The sequence below is a fragment of the Orcinus orca genome, chromosome 11 (genome assembly GCF_937001465.1).
Source record: "Orcinus orca chromosome 11, mOrcOrc1.1, whole genome shotgun sequence".
In the NCBI taxonomy this organism is placed as follows: domain Eukaryota; kingdom Metazoa; phylum Chordata; class Mammalia; order Artiodactyla; family Delphinidae; genus Orcinus; species Orcinus orca.
Window position 1 is genome coordinate 47,925,321 of NC_064569.1, and position 14,513 is coordinate 47,939,833.

Sequence of the window (14,513 nt, forward strand, 5' to 3'; positions counted from 1 at the left end):
AGTTTTTTTAAAAAAAAAAATCATCCGTGGCACACAGCCACACAGCATGTGGGATCTTAGTTCCCCAACCAGGGATGGAACCCGATCCCCCTGCAGTGGAAGTGCAGAATCTTAACCACTGGACAGCCAGGGAACTCCCATATTTGGAAGCTTAAAGGAAACTTAGTAACTGATAGTCCATGTAGACACCCCACCCCCAAAAAAACCCCAAAACAAAGACTAATTGAACAACATGAAAAAGAAACTTGAACAAAATGATGTATATAAAGCACATCAACTAACACCTACACAATGAAAGATATTTTCAAATGCATTTGAAACACTTACCAAAATGTATCATATACTGGTCAGTAAAAGCAAGGCTCCACAAATTTCAAAAACCAGACTAAAATTAGAAAAAAATATTCTTTGACAATGGTGGGATTAAGATAGAATTAAATAATAAAAAATCCATTAAGCAAGCAAGCAGTATACTTCTAAATAACCCATAGGTTAAAGGAAAAATAAAACAAAATTTGCAAGTATTCCAAACTGAGAAATGGAAATATGAAAAAATATGAAAAATAAAGATTGTGAGGGAGCTTTCTTTTTTCTTAATAATCTAGGAAAAAGACATTAAATTAAGCATAAATACAAGTAGAAGGAAAGAAATAATTGAGAGAAAATCAGAAATAAAAATTTAAATGTATACAAAGAGAAAATCAAACTAAAGCTTAAATTCTTTGAAAATGAAATAAAATTGTTAGTCCTCTAGGACATCTTATGAATAAAAGAAAGGAATACAAATTGCCAATTCTGGGAATAAAAAAATGTGATTACCACTATGGATTTTTTAATATTAAAAATAATAAAATATATTATGTACAGCTTGCACAAGTCTAAGAAAATAAATTTAAACATTTGGATGAATGAGCATATTTCTTGAGAAATATAACTTGACAAATGCAGAAAAGAGTAAAAACTGTGTGGTCCTCTAATTATTAAAGAAATTTAAAATTTAAATAAAAACTTTTCTAGAAAGAAAAGTATGTTCAGTGGTAAATTATTTGAAATACTTAAGTAATAATATCATCAATTTTAAATGAGATCTTCCAGAGAGTCAAAGCAAGCTTACAAAGGACCTCTTTCTAGAAGTTGCAGCTGGGCGGGGACGCGGATATGGAAGAGCGTGCGTTCCCCAACCCCTTCCGGGAGGGACTACGAGGCCGCTGCGGCCCTGCCAGCCGAGCCATGTGCTAGTCCCCTCCGCGCCCGCCCCCCTCACTCCCAACGAGTTCGTCTTCCCCTTCCACAGCAAAAGGAAGATACTGAAACCGCCACCAGGTGGAAGAAGTTGACTAACATGATGACCAGACTGTGGCCATGACGTAAGCTGCCACAATTCTGAGAACTGGCCTCAAAGAAATGGGAACAAACCGACCCTGGAACTGAAAACTAAGTGTACTTAAAACAATCAAGATGATGTTGATCAGACCACCACATGACCAATTTCAGGATGACTGTCAGAGCTGACTGTGCTGTTTCTACACGTAGCCCCCTGCTTCACTTATACACCCCTGAAACCCGCCTTTTAAAAGCTCTTAGCCACTGGTCATCCGTGTGTGTGTGTCAGTGTCAGCCTTTCGACATCAGTACCCCCCACCTTCCTCCTGGTTTGCCAGCCTCCAAAATAAAGCAAACTTTCATTTCCACCAAAAGCAAACAAAGAAAGGACCTCTTTCTAATTCACTTTATGAAGTCAGTAAACGGTCCTGAAGCCAAGAAATAATAACATTCATTAAAAAAAAAAAGGCCAATTGTTCAGTAATATGAGAGAAAGAGGTCACAGACCAAATACATTTGCTCTAACTCTTCTCACAGAAAGAAACACACATACTAGATTTTCCATTGTAGTGAGTTTTGTTCGTAGGGAAATTAATTTACATTTCCTGTATTATGGGTACAGGAAGGCTTTTTGTTTTTTTTCAAGATTTTTATTTAGATAAGTAATTACATCTATTGCATAATCTTATTTTGCAGCAACTTTTTTACTCAGACCTAAAGCCAGACTGCTTCATTGATGCTTTATCTTTAGCTTGCTTCCAATTGTCAAAATTGTAGAAACAGCTAGTACCAGACATCATTAACTATTTAAAGTCCAGATTTCAAGCAAAGAATTCTTTTCTTGATGAGACTCCTGAACCTCCTTCTAGGCCCATCTGTGTTCTTCCTTATAACATCTAGTTTTAGAAAGAATCTTGCTGTCAGTTTAGCAAGAACCCTCCATCCTCAATATCTGATCTCCCTTGATATCTGATATGGCTATTATGAATATTTGCACTGAACATAGTAGTGATAATATCTCTTTGAGATTCTAATTTCAATTCTTTTGAATAAATACTCAGAAGTGGAATTCCTGGACCATATCGTAGTTCTATTATAGGAACCTCCATACTGTTTTCCATAGCAGCTGTATCATTTTGCATTCCCACCAGTAGTGTACAAGAGTTTTAATCTCTCTACAACCTTGCTGGCAAGTGTCTTTTGTTTTTTGATAATAGCCATCCTAAGAGGTGTGAGGTGATGTCTCTTTATGGTTTTGATTTGTGTTTCCTGATGATTAGAGATGTTGAGCATCATACCTGTTGGCCATTTGTATGTATTCTTTAGAAATATATCCAAATCATTAGCCCGTGTTTTAATTGGGCTTTTAGGTTTTTTGTTTGTTTTTTGGCTACTGAGTTGTAGCAGTTCCTTATATATTGATATTTTGGAAATCAACCCCTTATCAGATATATGGTTTGCAAATATTTTCTCCTATTCCTTTTCATTCTGTGGATTATTTTTTTTACTGTACAGAAGCTTTTTAGTTTGATACAGCCCCACGTGTTTATTTCTGCTTTTGTTGTCTGTGCTTTTGGTGCTCAAGGTTTTCCTCTGTGTTTTCTTCTAGAAGTTTTATGGTTTCAGTTCTTACATGTAAGTCGTTACTCCTTTTTGAGTTTGCTTTTGTGTATGGTACAGGATAAGGGTCCAATTTCACTCTTTTGCTTGTAGATATCTAATTTTCCCAGTGCTACTTGTTGAAGAGACTATCCTTTTCTTATTGTGTAATCTCAGCACCCTTGTTGAAGATCAGTTGACCATGTATGTCTCTATTCTGTTCCATTGGTCTGTTTGTCTGTCTTTATGCCAAAACAACTGAAACATTTAGTGTGTAATATATTTGTGACTTACTTTGTTGTGTCAGCAAATAAGAGCAGCAACGTGGTGTGATATGTGTGTGTGTGTATGTGGGGTTGGGGGAGAGGGAGAGAGATGTGTGTTATCACTGAAGTCTGACAGTTTTATTTCAATGTCTAGCATGGCATCCCCTTCCACCTACACTCATCTCTGTATAATGTTAGGACAGTTGATTATCACTGAGTCCCTCCCATCAATGATCAGAAATTTTGACTAGCATCAGGTAAGTTGCCAGAAATCTGTACAGATTTATAATCCACCAGAGGTTACCTGATATTTGAGTAGCTGTGCCAAACCCAAAATTGAGAATGAGAGGCTGTCTTTTTACTAAAATAAATTTGTATGATAGAAACCGCTAATGTATGATCATTTGACTCAGGAGGTGCCAGAGGGATTGCACAAGAAGCTTTAGCAATCCAGCCATCACCGTCTCTTAGATAAAAGATTTCAGTTAGTACTTTGTTGGTAACTGTTCACCATTTTCTAAGAGCCAATAAAATTTTCTTTGCTCATTTTATTTACTTTTATGTTTTATTTATCCAAATGCAATTAGCACTTGCTGTGCTAGAAGTCCTATTTTCAAAGCTTTACAAATATTAAATTATTTAGTTTGTTTAATTTTTATAACATTATGAAGTAGTTACAATTATTATCCCTATTTACAGAAAGGAAATCTGAGGCACAGAGAAGTTAACTGCCTGGTCCAAGGTCACAGAACTAGTAAGTGACAAAACAGGGATTCAACCTAAGTACTTTAACAGTAGATCCCATATTATGGACCATATTACCTTCCAATTTCCTAACTCTCTTCAAACTCCAAGTAGCTTCCCAGTGCTTACCATAAAACTTCACCTTCTTTAGCATGGTCCTCAAAACCTTTTATATATATGCTTTAACTGCTACTTAAGTCGTATCTCTAATCATTTCACTTCTTATAGTCTATGTCATAATGATGTCTCATTTTCTTAGATATATATGCAATTTTATTGATTGCAATGCATTAAATCAATTATTTGCTTGAATCATACTAAGTTTTGCTTTGATATTGAACGTAAAGTGTTTCAGCTTCCTCTTTCCTCTAGTTTTGTGTATGTCTGATTCTTGAATATCTAACTTATTTCTGACACATTATTCGTATTCATCCTGACCTCTTCTCATTTTCTTGTTCCAAGAGCCTGGATTGTCTTTATCATTCTGACTCACAGTCCTAATTTTAGCCTACTCCTGTGTGTTGTTCAAGTTTAGTTTCTCTTTCCAGAGCATAACATTCTCATCAAACCTTTATTTCTGTTAGCTTTGCCTGAGAATGACACAATTAGTGATTTTCATTAGAGGCACAGAAAATAAGAATGAGAAATTATAATAAAGCTGTGCCATCATTGGACTATAGGTATGAGAATGGTGTCATAGAATAAATATTTGTATATCCAGTTACTCTTATTTATAATCACTCTGCAGTAATGAAATAATCTGAGAAATGTTACTTATTTCCTATTAGAGATTTTTGTTTTCTCATCACTTTTTTATTGCTTGTTTTGAAAGTGATGTACCATTAAAATTTTCAACTTTTGCTAAACTGTTAGCTGTTAACTAAAATTGGTTTAACTCTTATAATACATGATTAAGTACATTGCAGATACCTTTTATGTGGTTATATACTCCATGATATAAATCAACAACACTCCAAGTAATTATGGAAGCTCTAGTGTTTTTCATTAGAGGGAAAACTGTGCATTGTGAGAGTATTTATTTTCAAATATAAATTATAAATGGTCATCCTAAAAATGGTTATAAAGAAATATTGACTGAGACTTCCTTGGCGGTTCAGTGGTTAAGACTCTGCGCTTCCACTGCAGGGGGTGTTGGTTCAATCCCTGGTAGGGGAACTATCAATAGGATTCCGCATGCCGTGTGGCATGGCCAAATAAATAAATAAATAAATATTGATTAATAACGTATGATATATACTTTACTGTTAATAATATTATACTAACAAAATATGCTGTTTTGTAGATATTATTTTTATGATTTACATTTTAATTAAACCTTTTTTCTTATTCTATTCTATCATATAATATATTATACATTATATATGTAAATCTTTTTCAGAAAGCCATTTGTTTTATTCCACATTTTTTATTCTTATATTGATTACAAGGAATAAAGCGTATTTAATGTCTTTCTTTTACTTTCCAAGGTAAAGTATTCTAAATTTGGACTTCTCTATTTAATTTTGATGGCATTGGTAGCAAAGGGGCTTTTTATCATATGTAGTGTGATCTTGAAGAGGTCTGTAACAAAGAAACACTTTTTCAAAGCTGTGTTTAGTGCACAGGAGTCATAAACTTGAGTGAACATCAGTATCAAGAGGTGAAATAACGTACAATATTCAATAACTTTTAGGCAACATACAGAGCATATTCCCTTTGCCAGTGATTTTCACACACATACACACCCACACATGCAAATTGCATAAATATTATACATTAACTCACACAAATTCAAACCTTGACAAATTTATGTATGTCAAATGTTTCATTTTATATTTTTCTTTCCTAGAGAAAACTAAGAAAACTAGAGTAAACTGGAGAGGTGAAACAACTATACTGCTTTAGACTGCTTTAGACTGAATTGTTTTTGTCCCCACAAAATCATACGTTGAAATCCTAACCATCAAGGTAATAGGATTAGAAGGTGTGTCTTTAGTAGGTTATTAGGTCTTGAGGGTGGAGTCCTCATGGGTGAATTTTGTGCTTTTGTAAAAGTGGCCCCAGAGAGATCCCTAACCCCTTCCACCAGGTGAGAACCAGGAAGCAGGCTTTCACCAGACAATGAATCTGTTGGTCCATTGATCTTGGACTTCCCAGCCTCCAGAACTATCAGAAATAAGTGTTTATTGTTATTTTTATTTTTTAATATTTAATTTAATTTTTATTTTATATTGGAGTATAGTTGATTCACAATGTTGTGTTTGTTTCAGGTATACAGGAAAGTGATTCAGTTGTACGTATACATATATTCATTCTTTTTCAGATTCTTTTCCCATATAGGTTATTACAGAATATTTGAGTAGAGTTCCCTGTGCTATACCATAGGTCCTTGTTGATTATCGGTTTTATATATAGTAGTGTGTATATGTTGATCCCAACCTCCTAATTTATCCCTCCCTACCACCTTTCCCCTTTGGTACCCATAACTTTGTTTTCGAAGTCTGTGAGTCTGTTTCTATTTTGTAAATAAGTTCATTTGTATCATTTTTATTAGATTCCACATGTAAGTGATATCATATAATATTTGTCTTTGTCTGACTTACTTCACTCAGTATGATAATCTCTAGGTCCATCCATTTTGCTGCAGATGGCATTATTTGATTCTTTTTTATGGCTGAGTAATAGTCCATTGTATATATGTACTACATCTTCTTTATCCATTCATCCGTCAGTGGACCTTTAGGTTGCTTCCATGTCCTGGCTATTGTAAATAATGCTGCAGTGAACATTGGGGTGCGTGTATTTTTTCGAATTATCGTTTTCTTTAGAAATATGCCCAGGAGCGGGATTGCTGGATCATATGTAGCTTTATTTTTAGTTTTGTAAGGAACCTCCATACTGTTCTCCATAGTGGCTGTACCAATTTACATTCCCACCAACAGTGTAGGAGGGTTCCCTTTTCTCCACACCCTCTCCAGCCTTTATAATTTGTAGACTTTTTGATGATGGCCATTCTGACTGGTGTGAGGTGATACCTCATTGTTGTTTTAATTTGCATTTCTTTAATAATTAGCAATGTTGACCACCTTTTCATGTGCTCTTTGGCCATCTGTATGCCTTCTTTGGAGAAATGTCTGTAGGTCTTCTGCCCATTTTTTGATTGGTTTTTTTTTTGATACAGAGCTGCATGAGCTGTTTGTATATTTTGGAGATTAATCGCTTTTCTGTCGCTTTGTTTGCAAATATTTTCTTCCATTCTAAGAGTTGTCTTTTGTTTACGGTTTCCTTTGCTGTGCAAAAGCTTTTAAGTTTCATTAGGTCTCATTTGTTTATTTTTGTTTTTATTTTCATTACTCTAGGAGGTGGATCAAAAAAGATATTGCTGCAATTTAAGTCAGAGAGTGTTCTGCCTATGTTTTCCCCTAAGAGTTTTATAGTATCCAGTCTTACATTTAGGTCTTTAATCCATTTTGAGTTTGTTTTTGTGTAGGGTATTAGGGAGTGTTCTAATTTCATTCTTTTACATGTAGCTGTCCAGTTTTCCCAGCACCACTTATTGAAGAGACTGTCTTTTCTCCATTGTATATGTGGCCTTTTTTGTTGTAGATTGACCATGGGTGCATAGGTTTATTTCTGGGCTTTCTATCCTGTTCCATTGATCTATATTTCTGTTTTTGTGCCATTATCATACTGTTTTGGTGACCGTAGCTTTGTAGTACAGTCTGAAGTCAGGGAGCCTGACTCCTCCAGCCCCATTTTTCTTTCTCAATATATATTTTTTTAAGATGGTTTTCCTCTTTTAATGAATTCCAGTAAGGATGTACAGAAACAGATTTCCTCATTTTTGAGACACTTGAGTTCTTGTTTTATTGTATTTTATTTTTATTTTTTGGCAGTGCCACGTGGCATGTGGGATCTTAGTTCCCTGACCAGGGATTGAACCCTTGCCCCCTGTATTGGAAGCATGGAGTTTTAACCACTGGACTGCCAGAGAAGTCCCTTCTTTCTCAGTATTGCTTTGGCTATTTGATGTCTTTTGTGTTTCCATACAAATTAAAAATTTTTTTGTTCTAGTTCTGTGAAAAATGCCATTGGTAATTTGATAGAAATTGCATTGAATCTGTAGATTACTTTGGGTAATATAGTCATTTTGACAATATTGGTTCTTCCAATCCAAGAACATGGTATATCTTTCCATCTGTTTGTGTCACCTTTGATTTCTTTCATCAGTGTCATAGTTTTCAGAGTACAGGTCTTTTGTCTCATTAGGTAAGTTTATTCCTAGGTTTTTTATTCCTTTTGATGCAATGGTAAATGGGATTTTTTTCCTTAATTTCTCTTTCTGATGTCTTGTTGTAAGTATATAGGAATGCAAGAAATTTCTGTGTATTAATTTTGTATTCTGTGACTTTACCAGATTCATTGATGAGCTCTAGCAGTTTTCTGGTAGCATCTCTAGGATTTTCTATGTATAGTATCAAGTCATCTGCAAACAATGACATTTTTACTTCTTCTTTTCCAAGTTGGATTACATTTATTTATTTTTTTCTTCTCTGATCACTGTGGCTAGGACTTCCTAAAGTATGCTGAGTAAAAGTGGCGAGAGTGGACATTCTTGTCTGATTCCTGATCTTAGGGGAAATGCTTTCACCTTTTCATCATTGAGTGTGATGTTAGCTGTGGATTTGTCAAATATGACCTTTATTATGTTGAGGTAGGTTTCCTCTGTGCTCACTTTCTGGAGAGTTTTTATCATAAATGGGTGTTGAATTTTGTCAAAATCTTTTTCTGCATCTATTGAGATAATCATATGGTTTTTATTCTTCAATTTGTTGATGTGGTGTATCAAACTGATTGATTTGTGGATATTGAAAAATCCTTGCATCCCTGGGATAAATCCCACTTGATCATGGTGTATGATCTTTTTAATGTGTTGTTGGATTCGGTTTTGTTAAGGATTTTTGCATCTATGTTCATCAGTGATATTGGTCTGTAATTTTCTTTTTTTGTGGTATCTTTGTCTGGTTTAAGTGTCAGGATGATGCTGGCTTCATAGATGAGTTCAGAAGTGTTCCTTCCTCTGCAATTTTTGGGAAGAGTTTCAGAAGGGTAGGTGTTAACTCTTCTCTAAATGATTGAATTTGCTTGTGAAGCCATCTGGTCCTGGCCTTCTGTTTGTTGGAAGTTTTTAAATCACAGTTTCAATTTCAGTACTTGTGATTGGTCTGTTTATATTTTCTATTTCTTCCTGGTTCAGTCTTGGAAGGTTATACCTTTCTAGGAATTTGTCTATTTCTTCTAGGTTGTCCATTTTATTGGCATAGAGTTTCTGATAGTAGTCTCTTATGATCCTTTGTATTTCTGTGGTGTCAGTTGTAACTTCTCCTTTTTCATTTCTAATTTTATTTATTTGAGCCCTCTCCTTTTTTTTTTTCTTGATGAGTCTGGCTAAAGGTTTATCAATTTTATGTTTTCCAAGAATCAGCTTTTAGTTTCATTGATCTTTTCTGTTGTTTTCTTTTCCTCTTATTTATTTCTGCTCTCATCTTTATGATTTCTTTCCTTTTACTAACTTTGGGTTTTGTTTGTTCTTCTTTCTCTAAATGGTTTAGGTGTAAGTTTAGGTAGTGTTTATAAGCCACCCATCCTATGTTTTTTTATTACAGCAGCCTGAATGGACTAAGGCATACAGATAATTTAAGCCTCTTTCAGGTGTTTAAAAAAAAAATCAAAGTATTCTAATCTATAATTTCTTTAAAAATAACTCATTTGTGGAAAAAATTACATAAAGTTCATTAGAACATAAAGTTCTAATGATGTAATGTAACAAATGTAACTCATTTGTGGAAAAAAACTTACATTAAGTTCATTAGAACATAAAGTTCTAATGATGTAATTTTTACTTGATTAGATGTAAAAATGACAGGAAGGTAAATTTAAATGCTTATGTGTACGGATATGCATTGTGGCCTAATAGTTATGAACTACTGTACATTTACCATAAATTCTATTCAGATTTTAAAACGTGATCCACTTAATTGATTTCACCTGGCAGAGGCTTAGAAGTATCAAGTATATCAACATTTAAAACATTAAGAAGTAATAATTATGAAAAAAAGATAAAAGTTTCATCTTTTAGATTTGGAATGATTAACATAAAATATTACTGTCTTAAGTTTCATAAACATAATTTAACACATTTGGTTAATGTTAAAAATCAACCTAACAGTATGCTCAAAAAGTGGCATACCTTAGTATCCAAAATATTCACAGCAAAAACCTGTGCAACAGGATGGTGGTTTTATTTTATTTATTTTTTTAAATTAATTAATTAATTTATTTTTGGCTGCGTTGGGTCTTTGTTGTGGTGTGCAGGCTTCTCATTGTGGTGGCTTCTCTTGTTGCGGAGCATGGGCTCTAGGCACGCTAGCTTCTGTAGTTGTGGCTCGTGGGCTCTAGAGCACAGGCTCAATAGTTGTGGCACACGGGCTTAGTTGCTCTGCAGCATGTGGGATCTTCCCAGACCAGGGCTCGAACCCATGTCCCCTGCATAGGGGGCGGATTTTTAACCACTGTGCCATCAGGGAAGTCCCAGGATAATGGTTTTAAATTTTGTCTTTGTTATATTGGAACAATGTGTGATAAATATTCCATTTTCTAAAGAGAAGTGCTAGACTAGTTCATGAAAGATGTACAAAATGTAAAGAAATAAAAAAGGTCCTAATAATAACTTCCTGATTGCCCACTTCCAGCCTACATAAGAAAATAGAAAAGGACGAGTATAGAATCAATCTGTGGTGTGTTAGCCTAGAGGATTATCAACTATAATCTCTGGAGAGTGATTGTTCTCTCCAGAGTTGTTTCTGCCCCACTTTAAACAAAGTTGCTTGAGAGAAGGAGGTATTTTCACAAAGAGAAAACTAATGTCTCTCTTCCTGGCTAGATATTTGCTGAGTGAGCAATAGAAAATTGTATAACCACTTCAGTGTATCAGAGAAGTAGTGAGAGAGTTCTTTGGAAAGGTCACCATCTGTTTTCTGAAATTGGATGTCATGTATTTAAAAAAATTAAAGAATAGACTGGAGAATTTTGAGGGTAGTGGCCAGCTGGAACTTTCTGTCAAAGCTGGAATGAAGAAATGAAGGCATTAGAGAAGTCTGTACTACCTGTAATTTTCATGCCAATAAATCCAGAGTTTCTAATGGGCAATGTGTACATCCAGAATAGGAGCTGGATGTTCTCCATCTTGATGGGGACCCAACCAACATGGTCTGTTGGAACAGAGTAACTGCAGCAGTAAGTTTACAGAGTGCATCACTGGGTAGGGGTAGGCAAGAGCTGAGGAGGTTTAAAGAGGTTAGCTAGGAAGTGCATCACAGAATCTGAAAGCCGAACAGTTCAGAGGGTCCTGCAGGACCAATGAATGATCCACACATCAGCTCCCCACACATCACCTAAAGGGGGACATCTGATGCTAGAGAGCATATGACTATGGAAAAATACGAAGAGAGCTACTTGGTAAAGAACTGATGGTCCCATTAAATATTTCTTTTTCCTGTGTGTACCCTCACTGAATACAGCTCACTCAAAAAGGCTACAGCAGCCAGTGATCTAAAGGACTCATAAAGATATTTTCAGTGGAAATAAATATATCTACAGTGATACTTCTGTAAGATGCATTCAGTGCTTCCTCACACACCTCCATTGACTTGGGACAATTTTCATGGTCTGGAAAATAATCCAGGGTGGTTATACTTAAATGACTAAGACTAGGTAAATAATTGAATTTAAATTCTCTCTCCAGTTGCACACATCAGACCTTTTTTGCCTCTATATGTTAATGTAATTGAAATCTAGATCTGTAAAAGTGTAGAAAGATCAAATTACTTTGGCTGTTGTAATGTGTTTTAGTGTTTATTTCCTATAAAATTGACTTCATTATGTTTATGACCATAAAAAACACTACCATCCTGTTAAATATTTGGGGTCCTTTGTATGGATGCATAATTTATGAACTCAAAACATTTTTAAGTTGGGGGGATTTTATTGAGTGTGTCCTAAAGTGTAATAATATAATCAGAAAATGTCCAAACACTCTTGCACCAACAAGATAGTACACATGTACATACATTATACACGTATATATATGTATGTATAAGTACTACATGACCTGTTTTAAATACATTGGCATCCATGGTCAAAACCCCACTGAATAATCATCCCCTACTGTATGTATGATATGTCTTTTTTATTATTTACAAATATAATGACATACACAAGAAGAAGCTAAAGCACTTCAGCAGGCTATTAGTTTGCTTTCTGTGAAACTCATTTTAGTTAAAATCATATTATTATTATAATCATGGATTTGTAAGATTTCTTTTCCCATAAAGGAAAGTGGGGATAGAAATTGAATTTCTTATCATACTGAATCTTGTCATTTCACAGAGTGTGATTTCTTACTAGGTTCTCTGCATCCGTCATTTTTTTCTTTCCTTTAGATAGGGTGAGTACACTACAGTGACGTTGTGTTTAAAGCCAGACTCACGATATGGCAAATGTGGCTGAAATGCCCATTTAAACCAGTATATTTTAATGCAGTATATAAATTGGTGTAGTGAATGAATAAACTGTTGTAGTGTGAGATCACTTGGCACAGTAGTTTATATTAAAGGAAACATCACTTTAAACTAACTCTATACCATCTGTTGTGTACTCTACTTTAAAAAGACCATAATTTACAACTGCAAAAGTAGGTAAGAGACAAATGCTTAAAGTGCATATTTATATGCAGTATTCAGCTGAACATACATATGTTTGTTTCTGGAATAGTAGATGCTAATTGGGAGACAAGCTCCTCTCCACATATGAGGATAGATTTGGGGAGGGGTAAAAGTAGGGATTATATTTTTTTAGTACTATTTAAAAAAATTTTAAGATGATGTACAGTATTATATAAATTATAGGTGTACAACATATTGAATAGTTATTCACAATTTTTAAAGGTTATACTCCATTTATAGTTGTTATAAAATATTGACTATATTCCCTGGGTTGTACAATATATCCTTGTAGTTTATTTACTTTATACATAATAGTTTGTACCTCTTAATCCCCTACCCCATCTTTTCCCTCCCCCTTCCCTCTCCCCACTGGTAACCACCAGTTTGTTGTCTATATCTACGGGTCTGTTTCCTTTTTGTTATATTCACTAGTTTTATTGTTTAGATCCCACATATAAGTGATATCATGTAGTATTTCTTTCTTTGACTTATTTCACTTAGCATAACACCCTCCAAGTCCATTCATGTTGTTGCAAATGGCAAAATTTCATTCTTTTTTATGGTTGAGTAGCATTCTGTTGTATATATATTCCACATCGTCTTTATCCATTCATCTGTTGATGGACACTTGCTTCCATCGTAGCTATTGTAAATAATGCAGCTATGAACATTGGGGTGTGATTTTCGAATTAGTGTTTTCATTTTTCTTGGATATCTACCCAGGAGTGGAATTGCTGGGCCATAAGTAGGAATTATTTTTAAAGTGATTCCCTTTACAAAGTTGTAACGCTAATGAAATCGGGGCCCAATTAATAATACATAATTATTATTTACAATAATTATTGTTACATTTTACAGTGCTCCATCATGACGAGGTTGTCAAAATTACTCTTCAAGAAAGTCCATTATTTTAATCATATTGTATTTAGGTTGATCCAAATGAAATTTCCAATATTGAACCTTTTTATTTCCTGCATAAAAACCAATTTCTTATAGTTCAGTCTGTTAATTATAAGGAAATTGAGGCAGTCTCAAATTTAACAAATTGACCTTTTACATTAGATGATAAAACAATTGGGGGTAATTATATAATTTATTCATGGTAGTTTAATATTCACTTAGATTTTTAGATGTTGAATAACTCCTGGAAAACTTGATTCTGTAAAGATATGTAGAATTCCACTGGTCTTTTATATATACTACATAATCTTCTACTTACAGTCCTACTGTCTCCCTTTTATATAAACAGAGAATCATGGGAATTATATTACATTCTCAAGTTTTACTGCGAGTGAGTCACCATCTTCTCCCTCTCCCTCTCTCATACACGCACACACACATACATGTGAGCATGTGCTTGCCAATAGCAAAGAGATCAGAACTCAGTCTGACCTTGACTTGGCTGAAACAAAAGATAGGAAGATTTTGGGCTTCCCTGGTGGTGCAGTGGTTGAGAATCTGCCTGCTAATGCAGGGGACACGGGTTCAAGCCCTGGTCTGGGAGGATCCCACATGCTGCGGAGCAACTAGGCCCGTAAGCCACAACTACTGAGCCTGCGCGTCTGGAGCCTGTGCTCTGCAACAAGAGAGGCCGCGATTGTGAGAGGCCCACGCACCGCGATGAAGAGAGGCCCCCACTTGCCACAACTAGAGAAAGCCCTCGCACAGAAACGAAGACGCAACACAGCAAAAATAAATAACTTAATTAAAGTCTTAAAAAAAAAATTAAAAAAAAAAAAAAGACAGGAAGATTTTTAAGCAAAGAAGTGAGAAGAACAACACAGGTTGTGTTTGCTAA